Source organism: Malurus melanocephalus, unplaced genomic scaffold, assembly GCF_030028575.1.
Source record: "Malurus melanocephalus ecotype Western Australia unplaced genomic scaffold, MMel_1.1 scaffold_13, whole genome shotgun sequence".
NCBI lineage: Eukaryota > Metazoa > Chordata > Aves > Passeriformes > Maluridae > Malurus > Malurus melanocephalus.
This window is the reverse complement of record NW_026623245.1, coordinates 588,284-600,980: the sequence shown is the minus strand read 5'-3', so window position 1 is coordinate 600,980 and position 12,697 is coordinate 588,284.

Here is a 12,697-nt window from a genome sequence, read left to right as displayed (position 1 = left end):
AAAAAAAAAAAAAAAAAAAAAAAAAAAAAAAAAAAAAAAAAAAAAAAAAAAAAAAGAGGGGATGAAAAATAACGAAAAGAGGAAAAAAATTAAAAAGGAAAAAAGGTGAATAGAAAAACAAAAAGAAAGAAAAGGGGGCGGAAGGGAATAAGAAAATAGAAAACTAAAAGGGAAGAGGTAAAAGAAATAACGAAAAAGAAAAGCAAAAAAAAAAAGAAAGAAAAAAAAAGAGGAGAAAGGAAAAGGAAAATATAACAAAACAAAAGTGGAAAAAACCGAAGGAAAATAAAAGAATCTGAGAAAGGAAAAAAGGGAAAATAACGGGGGGAAAGGAAAATAGGGGAGAAAAAAGATAAAGAGGGGGGAGAAGCCCTCAGTTCCCCACCCTGGGCATTCTCCGCGCCCCAAGCAGGGCAGGGGACGCGCAGCGCTGCGTGGGTCCTTGCGGTGCCCGGAATTGCTCCGGGGCCGCAGAGCACGGACGAGGCTTCCCCGGGGTGGGGTCCGGCCCCTCCGCCCCCCGACAGCCCCGGCGARCTCCCGGCCCCCGGACAGGCTCTCTCTCCGCCGGAGCGGGGTTTGGTCGCCACACGGCTCGCGGGTCGCTATTTGGGGTACAAGCGGGCGGTGGAAGCTCAGCCCGAGTTTCAGGCCTCGCTCCGTTTCCCTTTCCCCCCAGTTTTCCCGGTTTTCTCCTCCGGCCGGATCTCCGGGACGCGCCGGTCTCCCCGTGATGGAGGGAGCCCCCTGAGCCAGGCGGTGACTTCCTCCCGTCCCCTATTGACTGTAGGGCTTAGGCGGCAGCGCTGTGGGTTTTTCGGGGCTTCTCGAGGAGCCGCTCAAGGGGAAGCTAAGCCAATATTTACCGACCATGAGGGCAATTCTCGGCGGTGTTTATTAAGGAGCCGGGGGGGGGGAGGGGGCGAAAGGGCTGCGGGGAAAGCCCCGGGGGGCGGCCCCGCGACGGTGCTGGAGGGCGAAAAGCGACCCGGGCGATGCTCCGGAAGATTTGCGCGGGCTACCCCGCGTTACCCCAGCCCAGAATCACCCCAATCTCACTGAAAAGCACCCCTGGAGAGSCTTCTTGCTTTGCATAAGGGGATGGGGTTGATTTTTTTTACTGAGGGACGTGTTTTCTGCGGACCCCCGAGCCMGCGGAGCGGCCGCGGGGAGGCAGCAGAGCCCCGCGCAGGCCGGAGCAGGACGGGGGGAGGCTGCGCTGCCCCTCCGCGCCCCCGGGGATGGCAGAGGGGGGTCCCCGAGGCGCTGGGTCCCTGTCCCCAAACCCTCCCCCCCACTGCCGCCAGGATGGCCGCGCGGCGGCGCTGCTGGATAAGGGACGCGCGGTCGGGGCCGCCCCCCGGGACCCCCGAGGGGAGGGGACCCTCACAGCCGCGCGGTGACACGGAAAAGAGGGACGGGCCGGGGGGTGGATGGGGAGAGCCTCGGGAGGCAGGGGACAGCCTCCTCCAGCACCYGCCTCGCCCCGCTGCGGGTGGAGCGGCCTCAGCCCTAAATCGAGGGCCCGGGGAACACGACTTTGAAATCAKGCACGGAGCTCAAGGCGTGACGAGATCTGTCCCCTGATGCCCATGGGGGGCAGGACACCTTGGGAGTAGGGACTCGTGCCATTCTTTCTGCCCCCAGCAGCCCCCCAGGAACCCATCTCTGGGACAAACAAGGTGTCCCCAAATGCCGGGCAGGGTTTGGTGCTCTGCAGTCGCCCTTCCCACACCAGAAGAACAAGCAAACCCACGGGCGAGGACAGCGTGGAGCTTCGGAGAGCTGGAGAGGAYGAGGCAGCGCACCCGCGGCTTCGTCCCAGCGCTGCCACCCCACGCAAAGCCAGGGGACGGTGACAGCTCCCTCCCAGCARTGGGGACACTGGGGACACTGCAGCCTGCACACCCAGAGGGTACGGAGCACCTGGGCATGAGCCTCGGACARCCCTGTGCTTCTCTCTCACCGGGTGATGCCTCACTAAATTTTGGGTTTAATTCAGTGCTGGCGAATCGACTGCACTAATTAATGGTAATTATATAGAAAATCAGGGACTCTGATAAGAGAGACACAGGAGAGACCCCTCCTTTCAGCTCCCCCACAGCCCCTGCAGGCAGCACCCTCCCTCCTTTCCTCTCTCCCTCTTTCACTTCTCACCCCTACCTCCACCTCCAATATTTAAATAATCAGCMGACTCAGGGAACCTGGGATGCTCCAGGTGCAAAGGACAAGCATTTGATAGGGGGAAAAAAAAAAAGAGGATTTAAAGTTACAGAGTGAGTTATGTTTTGAGTGCAGCACACTTTCCTCCACAGGACCCACAAATCACACCGAGACACAAAAATTAAAGTTTGTCTGAACACATTTTATTGGGTCATACAGAGGTTTGGGCAGTTTGAGTGGGGTGCATGCACCAGCCCCGAGTTCCACTAACACATTTGGGATTTAACCACCAGAAGTCACGTCCATGCTCTCAATAGAAAACATCGTGGATCTGTTGGAAAAATCCAAGAGYCTTGAATTGTTCCAGGTTCACTTGAACAAACAGTGCCTTGGTCTTGCCTTGGGATCTGCTGCGTTCTGTGGGATTTAGCCCCAGTTCAGGGAGAAAGTTGTCCACGAGATAAAAACTGCAAGAAACAAATTGTGTCAAATCATGCTGTCACTTGCCTCAGATCAGGTCTGACCGAACAGCCTCTACTATTTCAGGGAAAAAAAAMCCGATTTAAGAAGTGGCTGTGTCTCTGGATGTACAGGGATGGAGCTGTTCCTCCCCACAACCTGTGGGATCCATCTCTCTGGGCTTCTCCACACATATTCTTCAGGGAAGAGGTGCCTGAAGGAAAAGAGTTCATCTCTGGTTGTTCAAGACTGTTAAAAAAAAACAAAAACAAAACAAAACAAAAAAAAAAAAACCGGAAGATTTTCCCAGTCGTGGAACTTCCCAGCTGTTATCCAGACATCATTTTCCCCCTCTCCAGTTAAAGTTGTCCCACAAAAAGTCACTGACTCCCAAAAACARCCACACAGCATTCTTTACCCAAAATCAACCCAAGTGATTCAGCCTCAATAAAGTTTTGCTAAAAACGGCCTTAAACCCCTCAAATCCTCGGGGGTGTGTCTCCATCCTGTGCCACACCACGGAGGAGCTCTTGGCACCACATCCCCCAGGTAACACCAACTCCCAGCCCTCCTTTGTGCAGCCCCTCCCGGGGCTCCCCGGGGATGCAGCAGCTCTGGCCGGTGGCTTTGCTCATTCCTCTTCCTCCCTTCACAATTCCCGCGTTGCTCCAGTGGCTCGGGAAATGCAGCCTGCGCTGCGGTTTTCCTTCCACAGCCCGCACACCGAGCAGGAACGTGATGAATTCCGACAGCAGGGCAGGGATCAGACTGAAACATTTCAGAGAGAGCTGCAGAGAAGCGACCCCTGAGGTTCTTTCCCCAGGAATTTCCCCAAAAACCCCTCAGCAACTCAAGAAAAGCGTTTTTGGGGCCTCTTTGGCTGAGGCAGGGGTAAGGTACAGCCCATGGGGTGAGCCCAGGAGTAACCCAGGGAATCCTGAGTTGGCCTTGCTCTGCCCCTGGAGAGAGAGGAGATGCTGCTCCACGTTTATCCCGAGGGGTTTGGAATTCTCCCAGCAGGAGAACAGCCCTGGCTGGGCATCAGACCCAGCACAGGTGAGGAAGGGAAGGGACCAGTGGTGATCTCAGGCATAAACTCAGATCTGGGGAACCCACTGGTGGTCATCCATCGTGATCATCCCAGCCTGTGTGCACTCAGACATGCCAGATCCRTGGATTTACACACCTGTAGGAAGTGCTGGCAGTGCCAGGCATCACATCAAGCTCCTCCTGCCGCATTGCAGCCAGGATGAAACCCCTCATACAATCCCAAACACACAAAAAACCCCCAAAGATGAAAGCCTTAAAGGGCAAAACTCACTCCTGGCTTATGGGATGCTTTTTAAGTGATGGATAAATGCAGGACTTGCCTCTGATGTCCCTCTCAGAGTTAGGGAACAGCTGGATGAAACCCCATAACAAAAGGGTGTTGTCATTAACGGTGACTTTGGGGTGGCAGCTGTTTGCTGTGGGTTTCAGACAGCTCCTCTCACGTGAGGCCACTCCAAATTCCCTGTTACAGGGGAAAAAAGGCAATGGAAACATCCCCAGCTTTTTGTGTCTCAGTTGTCTTAAGGGAAGTGATTCTGAACAAGGTGAAAATAAAACTCAAGCCAGAGCCATCAAAGAGYAAATCGAGCTGGTTGTGGTGAGAAGGGAGGAAGAGAGGGAGGAATGGTCACTCCATGTGTACCMAATCCCTTCCTGGGSTATCCTGGAGCATCCCACACTCAGGAACTCCGAACCCTCCTTCCCATATAAACGCTTGAGAAAAAGAAACCACTAAAAGGATCCCACTGTGTATCTAAACAGACAGCAGAATGGTCATATTGAAAGTAATTTTGCCCTAGTGCAGTCCAGGACATTCAGGATTTTTTTTTTATTCCTCTCCCTTCCTGTTGAACCCAGCAAATAATAGACCCCTGTTATTAAAGAGCAGTCCCAGCGCTGTGTGGTTGTGTCTGACAGACTCCTGGTCAAACCTTGGCCTGTCCAAAGCCACTCTGCAACAAACCAGCGGCTCCCAGCTGGGCCACAGAGTCACAGCATCAAAATATTGTCACCTCTTGCGCCACCATAAGTGTTCAGAAGGAGTGGTGTGGCAGTGGGATAATAGTTCTGGGAAAACCCACACCAAGCTCCATCTATCCTGGCATGGGTGGGTGCCACTCCAGCTGATCCAGAGGCACCACTTCACCTCATTTGCCTTTGGAAGACTTTGACTTTGGAAAATGTGTTGTTTTTTTTTCCTGGGTCCGCCGACATCTGTAATGGGATAAATCAACTCAGCGGCATGCCTGAAGCCATCTGGCCTGACACATCATCAGGTTTTTACCACTGGCATAAAGAAAATAATAAATTAGCCCGGATTTTCCATGTGGCTGTTGCCATTGTGCCAGGAATCAGGCAGGAATTCAGRAGCAATTCCTGTTTAACTCCATCTCTGTATCCCAAAGCCAGGTTCTGCTCACGTTTTGAGCCAGGTGAGGATGCAGAACCTACCYGAGTTTGGGGTTTTCCTGCCCCAGCTCTGTCACCGAGGAGCTGAAGAACCTTGCTGTTCCTTCTCCTCATTTCATTGATGATAACCATTAATTACCARTCAGGAGGAATTCCACACATGTCCTTCCGCCAGCTCCTGCCCCAGATCACCACCAGGGACAGCGGGGACCTCTCCTGTGCCCCAAACAAACACTAATTATGCCCCTAAATACTCRGCCTCTCCTTCCTCCAGCTCGACTTTACAGGCACACAGCAGCTTTTCTCCTTGCCATCAATAATTCATGGGCCACTCCAGATAGCCATCGAATAGATAATCAAATTAAATTAACATATCTTGAGGTTTGTAACCCAAGGTTTGCTGCCTCAGCCCTCGGGATGCCTGCCTCTGTTTGGGTTGCTGCTTAATCGCTGCACAATCTTTGTTTTGGCTTGGCTGTGTGTGAGGAGAGATTTATTCCGTCCCATCTGGCTGCAGCGTGGGAGTCAGCAGAGGGGAAAAGCCACCCTTAACTCCTCCACTGGCGGCCTTAGGGATCTTTGGGAATGAGCACCATGGTGGAGGGGCTRAAACAAATCCAGRTCCCTGGTTTGACATGTTGTTTWTCCATATCGCYRRTTTTCGAKGAATGACTCCCACCACTCCAGGCTTCTCTYGTCCCTTGAGCTGCCTGCACAAACYCACGCAGCTCTCAGAGGGAACTGCGGTCAGMGCAGCCCCAGCTTTGTCTGTGCCCCTCCAAGGCCCAAAAAATAACCACAAGGGTTTTGTCTGGCTTTATTTGGGATGATTTCAGCATCACTTGGTGCAGCTCCTGCGGGAATTGAGAGGAACAAGGATCCCGCTGTGCTCCGTGTGCCACACTCGAAGCCCATCAAAGCCAGCGCCAGCCTGAAGGAGCCTCGACGCCCACTGGAAAAACTCCCAGAGACTTCAGGAGACTCTGAATCAGGCGCTCCAAGGAGGATCAGCCACGCTGGCRGTGACAGGCTCCGTGTTTAGCAGCGTTTGGAGATGGAACAAGGAGTTCTGAGAAGCCACAGAGGCGGCAAAACGAAATATCAACAACAAACCTCGACACCATCGTCTGCCATCGARTGTGAAACAAGTGGAGAGAGCACCAAGAACTTCCCAGACCTGCCCTGAAAACACTGGGATTAGGGAGGGTAAGGGCAGAGAACCCATACATGGAGATGGGTTTGCCACAACTCAGGCATGGAGCAGGGAGAAACAATTTTTCCCCAAGAGGGAATAACGGGAACAGGGAGAACGTCAGCCCATCCCACCCCATCCCACCCCCACCTGCTGGGTGCAGCACAAAGGAGGAACCAGCCCCAAAACAACAAAGAGCAGCAGGGCAGGTGCCCCAATGCATCCTCCCAAGGGACCAGCACCTTTCTCGCATGGTTTGCATCCAGAAAACTGCCTGGAAAACCTCTTATCCTTGGAATGCTTGCATGGGGTCTCCAGCCAGCACCTGGATTGGGAAACAAAGAGACAGTTTCAGAGTTATTTGTAAGAAGGAAAAAGCAGCTGCCATCAGAAGAGGATTCATGGGCAACAGTGGCACGGGAGGAGCAGTTTTATCCCTCGGGTGGTGTCTGAGGCCCCAAGGTTTGTGTTTCTGGTAATTCCCRGCATTCATTGAGCAACAGTTGCTCCATGAGACCATTCCCAGGCTCTGAGCAGAACAGATCCTAATTGCCAGAGAGACGCTTTTCCTCCCTATCTCTGGATCCCTGCTCAGTGGTTTCTGCGCTCGGAAAACTGCAGCTCTCTCCTGAYTAAGTGCTTAATTGTGGCCAGAGCTTTTCCAAGTGTCTTCAGCCCTGAGCTGGAGTTCCACTTCAAACACGTGCTGTTATTGACTTCCTTATCCATTTCCTCCCAGGGAATGCCTTCCAAAGGGTGCCTGAGGGGCCTTGGCTCATCCCTGCTCCACAGGGATCYGAGTGGAGAGCAGGGTGCACTGARAGRAAGAGAGCACTCCCTAACTTGTCCAGRTGTTTTCCTTCAAGAAGAACCCAGGTGAAAACAAAGGAATTTACCCCTGATTTGAAGCAGGTTCCTCTCCCCGGAAATATTCAAGGAAAGTTTTGGGCACCTTCATTCTACCTGAGGCAGTTCCCACCTGTGAACTCTCCAGGATCAGCCACAGCTCCCCAGAAAGTTTCCAAAAGCTGTGGTGAAAGTATGAGGTTAAAATCTATGGAGACCTTGCGATGGTGACACCAACCCCCATTCAAAGCTGCTTAATCGTTAATGGAATAATATTTCCATCCGTTGTAGATGAGAAAAGATAATTACTTGCGGGGTTTAAGAACCAAATGTGTTGATCCAAATGTAATCTCGGTGTTTTAGCATCTGATTATTACATCAGAAACACAAATGTCAGCGGGCTGCAGCAACCGAGTTGTCAGAAGGGAGAAAAAGAGACGTGTGACTTAAATTACACGCCAGAGGGAGAACAGAYGCCGCCAAGGGACTTTTAACTGGAKTTAATTAAAAATATTCTGCTTCCCAAAAAGCATTTTGGGAGCTGAGAACGTGTGTTTTTCCTCGGTGATCTTTCTGCTACTCCCAGAGCAAGGGACAGTCAGAGGAGACAGACGCGGGTCGTTTCTGTCCCCTGCTCACCCAAACCAGGGATACAGATCCCAAATGGCTCATTCCTCACAGGGAGGAATGTCCAGAGGAGCTTTACACACTGAGGATGCTTTGATGCTCCTGTTCTGGATCTTGTTTCCACAATCCAGCTGGCACCTGGCTCTGGCATCTTCTGTCATCTCCCTGAGCCCAGCCGGGCCTGTTTGTCCCTCCTGTCCCCAACCTTCTCTAACCAACCTGGCACAGGACAGCTTTCCTTCCCTTTCCAGCCCAGCCCAGTCCAGTGCCAAACCAACCCAGAACTTGTACCAGCAGCCCATCCTCGGGGCAGTTGAGACAGGAATCTCCATTTTCCAGGAAGAGATCCCTATCCCAAAAGCACCCAGCACCCACCGGGATCAGGGTGTGATGTTAACACGAGCGTGCTGCAACAGTCGACTCAAACTGTCGTGATTTGCTGCTAAACAAAGCCCTCRCCTCGATTCCTCAGCCAAGTTCAAGTTCCCAGCAGGCTGATCACTCCCCCCCACCCCCCAGCATCCCTGAAGCACCCACTGCCGTATGGAATTTTATTAAATTGCCAGCACAGGCGGCCGTTCAAAGTTTGTGCAGCTCGACGCGATCGACRACAGCAAAACACGGAAATAAAGGAAGGGGGAGGGGGGGCACCCCTGTTTGTTAAGGCTTTTTCTTCTCCCTTTTGAATAAAATGTCAACTCCATTATATAGATGTCAACTCCATTACTGTAACGCTCCTGTGGCAGCCTCAACACGGAACTATCTGCTAATAAAACGACTTTCTCGCAGGGGGATCAGAGGGCAAGTTACCTGCTGGAGGTTCCAATCTGGTTAAGAAAATTCCTGTTTATCCCCGCAGGCACAATCACCATTTCCATTATTCTGGTTTTCCTCATCGTCTTTGTCGGTCCCAAAATAAAAACCCGCTCTTTATCCTGATGAGCCTGCTCTGGTCACGGACCTGTCCTTGTTAGGGAAGGCAGAAAATGGGGACAACAGAGCCTGGTGTGCTGTGGAAAAAAAAAAAAAAAAAAATCTGTGTTAGAATCATGGAATGGTTTGGGATTGAAGGCACCTGAAAGATCATCTGGTTCCAACAGCAACAAAGGCAGGAGAAACAGAGGAGCAGCCGCCCCAGGGTCCTGCTCCAGGGGATGTGCTGCCCAACCCTCTGAGGAGGTTTTGGGGGGCAAATGCCCCCCAAAAGCAGCAAGATCTGCCCACAGGCAGAAGRCACCATAAGCACCACCCCAGGAGCACTTCCAGTGAAGCCCCTGAAGGGCTTTGGAAGATTCATGTAAAACCAGGATACAATTTGGGGACGTGAAACTGGGGGCTCCCATCCCTCCACAGCCSCTTTGGAATCACAATTCTGTTTTTAAAAAGGTGGGGAAGCCCCTGAGCCTCACCAGGCAGTGGCTGCGAGAGGCCAGGGCTCCTCCCTCACTCTCCGGCTCGCTGGCTGCTCGCAGCCCCACACAGACAAAGATGAGCACACATTTAGACAAGAATAAAGAAACCCATTCCACGACGGGAGTTGTTTAGATAATTGATTTCCCTTGGACTTACAAGCACTAAATAACACCCAGCGAGCCGCATCTCCCAGATAACCTTTTCCTTCAAATCTCTCTTCCAAAGGATTGGCCTTTGACAGAGGCGTCTTTCAGAGTGCGGCTCCAGCCGGCTCCGAGGCAGCTCGTAGGTAAGACCTCGCCGAGAGGAGGCCGTGACGATTCCTCAAGCAATTATTTCTCCTCGGTACCCTTTGCATAGAGAGAGCTCATTAAGTGGCTGCCCGGTTCCCGGCTCCGCGGCGCAGAGCCGAGCGGCACAAATGCCATCATTAATGAGCGGCTCAGCGCCACCACGGACACGGCAAAGGTGCCGGCGACATTCCAGCGGCAGGACCGCCACGCCAGAGCCCCCGCGGGGTGGGGACATTCCGTGGGTCAGGCACAGGGGGAGATCTGGCTCGGACAGCAGCAGGAATTGCTTCAGGGAAAGGGTGGGCAGGAGYTGGAAGCGCCCAGGGAGGTTTGGAGTCGCCGTCCCTGGAGGTGTCCKWGGATGTGGCGCTCAGMGCTCCGGGCTGGGGACAAGGTGGGCGTCAGGCACAGCTYGGACTCGATGGAGGGATTTTCCCATGGAGGGATTTTCCAGCCTCACTGGTTCTGTGGTCACACTGCAGGGCCCCAAGTGTGGGAAGCCCAGCTGGAATCACAGAGAAATGAGGAATAATCTGCTGTGTCCCCCTGTGGAGCTGAGCWGGGACTGCCCACACCAGGCAGGAATTGTCCCTGTCCCACCACAGGCTCTGCTCCTGGCCCTGCTGTTTTCCAGAGACATCCACRCCCCCTCTCCMCCATCCATCAGGAYCTTCCATTCCCCYATTTTTCAGTGAGYGTGACCCTGCTGGTGGCCACCASGCAGSTCCCAGCCCCCTCCCAGCCCACCTGGCCATGGGGACAGGGATGTGTTTGGCACAGAGACCCAAAGCTGTCACACAGACCTGAAGGTGTCACTCGCCTCCCATGGGCAACAGTTCCTTCCCAGGGATGGAAAAGGGGCTCAGCAGCATGGAATTCCAAGCTTCTCCATGGAACAAGGCAGACAGAGTAGGGGTTAGACCGAGCATCCCTAGCACCAGACCTGCCACACAAATTAAAAACAAACCAATTAAAGTCATCAGGGCTGGCTCCTGGCAAGAGCARAATCCCAAGGACTCCCTGAGAAGACCCTCAGCCCTACCCTTGACCCCTGAGGAGATGGTCCCAGTGCTGGTGGGCACTGGAAATTGTATCCCCCATATCTGGAGCCCAGCATGGGACAGATCCCCATGGGACACCTCAAACTCTGCCTTGATGCCCACGTCAAGCCCTATTCCTACACWGCACAATGGAGCAGCCCCAAAAACAAATAATCCCAGAGGTCAGGCATGATTCTCTCCCTGAACAGCCCAAGGGCTCCAGAACAGGGCAGATTCCTGTTGGAAAACAGGAGGGAGAACTTACAGGCACCCGTGTCTCTGTCCACCCTTGGCTCCCTCAGCTCTGCTCCCTTCCCCATGGGAAATGTTCAGGAGGGAAGAGCAAAAAGTAGGATGAAACCCCTCAGCCCTGCATCCATTTGGGATCACCYCAGTGCCAGGGCCAGGCTTTGCCAGGCAGGGAAGGCAGCACCACCGCCTGAGCCCCATTTGGGTTATTGAAATGCCACTCGTGCCTTGCAGAGCCAACTCCATGGTGACAAACAGCGCCGGGGGAGCTGTGACACCAGCGGGTCAGAGCCGGCACRGCAGCACGGGGAGGGAACAATGAGCTGGAGCAGGAACCGGGGCTGTGGGAAAAAGGATGGCCTTGACGAGGAGAAAACACACGGCGCACGGGAGAAGGTCCTTAACTTTAGTTTCYTCTTTTTTTACCCAAACCAAGTCTTTCATTAACACCATCTGGGAGAGGCCAGCACCTCTCCAGCATCTGCCTGAGGGCTTTGTTCAAGTGAGAAACTTCTCCGCTGTTTTTCCAGGCATGGAGTATCCCAGCACTTCAATGGGATGTTCCCAGAGATTCTTTCCCCCCAAATGTTGACTTCTCCAGGTGRCAGCCCCAAAACAGCTGCTTGGTTATGTCCATCAGTCATGAGGGACCGTGCACTGCAGAGTTCCACCTGGGAATGCTGCTCCTCACAATAGAGCAGCCTATTGCCACACCTGGGAAGGCATCAGCAGGACACTCATCCTGTCCCAGCTTCCCACAGCCTGGAGGAAATTTCCCTGTGGAACGGCTTTAGATCCAGGAGGAGGTGGCTACAGCAACAGGGATTTCCGTGGCGGGAGCCTGGGAGATGCCTCCCCCCACCTGTGCTCATCTGAGAGCAGAACTTGTCTCCTTTGGGGTCACATCCTCCATAAATCCGGTTTGACTGACTCTTTCTGACTCAGTCTCATCCTGATCTGTTATTCCCAGCTCTGGGCATTCACCATCCAGGATCTGGATCACCTCCATACAAGGCTGCCCCACATATCCTGAGATCCACACCACAGCCTCCCTGGGTCCCTCAATCAGATTTAAAGGATGTTTGTGTGGAATTTCTCCGACCTGAGTGGGCTACTCCAGCACCTGGAGCTGTTGGCAGTATCCAAGAGTGCCAGGAGGAGTCGATACCCGACCATGGATGCTCTGGGAGTGCTGGAGAAGTCCAGCAGCACAAGGGGCTGAAGCTCAGGGAGCCTTGGCCAGGTCGTGTTTTGAGGTGATCCCATGGCAGGACTGGCTGGGTCCTGTTTTGAGGTGATCCCATGGCAGGACTGGCTGGGTCCTGTTTTGAGGTGATCCCATGGCAGGACTGGCTGTCACACCACAGCTCCCACGGGTTTATCCCAGTGGGAAAATGCTGTGTCTGGGCTCTGGCTCCTGCTCCAGGGACAGCAGCAAGCCCTGAAGCTGCTCCTCAGCTGCCAATGGCAGGGGGATAAACATCCCTAAATCCAGGTTGAWCYYCWCAGCTGCACACCAYCSATGAGCGAAGCTCCCTGGACCATCYTCCCTGGGAAATGACACATTCCCTATTCCCTTCTCACATTCTGCACCCATCAGACATGATCCTGCTCCAACAGGGTTGTACAGAAAAGAGGGATGGATTTTTCCTCCAAAAGAGGGGATTTTCCTTCACTTTGGTGTTCCAGGGCCCCGACTCACCACACTTACTTCTAACTGTACACGGAATATTGCTCTGACTTAAAAAGTCATGAAGAATATCCTTCAGGAAGTATCTCTACTTCACAAATTCATCACACTGTGTCTAAATCTAACCCAAATTGAGGTTTTTCATCATTTTATTTTCCCTTTTCCCAGGAAAACCCATGTGCTTTGTCTGAGGGTTTGTGTGACTCCAGCTCTGTCAGGAAATGAACTTCCTGACTGGGCACAGGCAGCCTCTGGCCCTTCCATC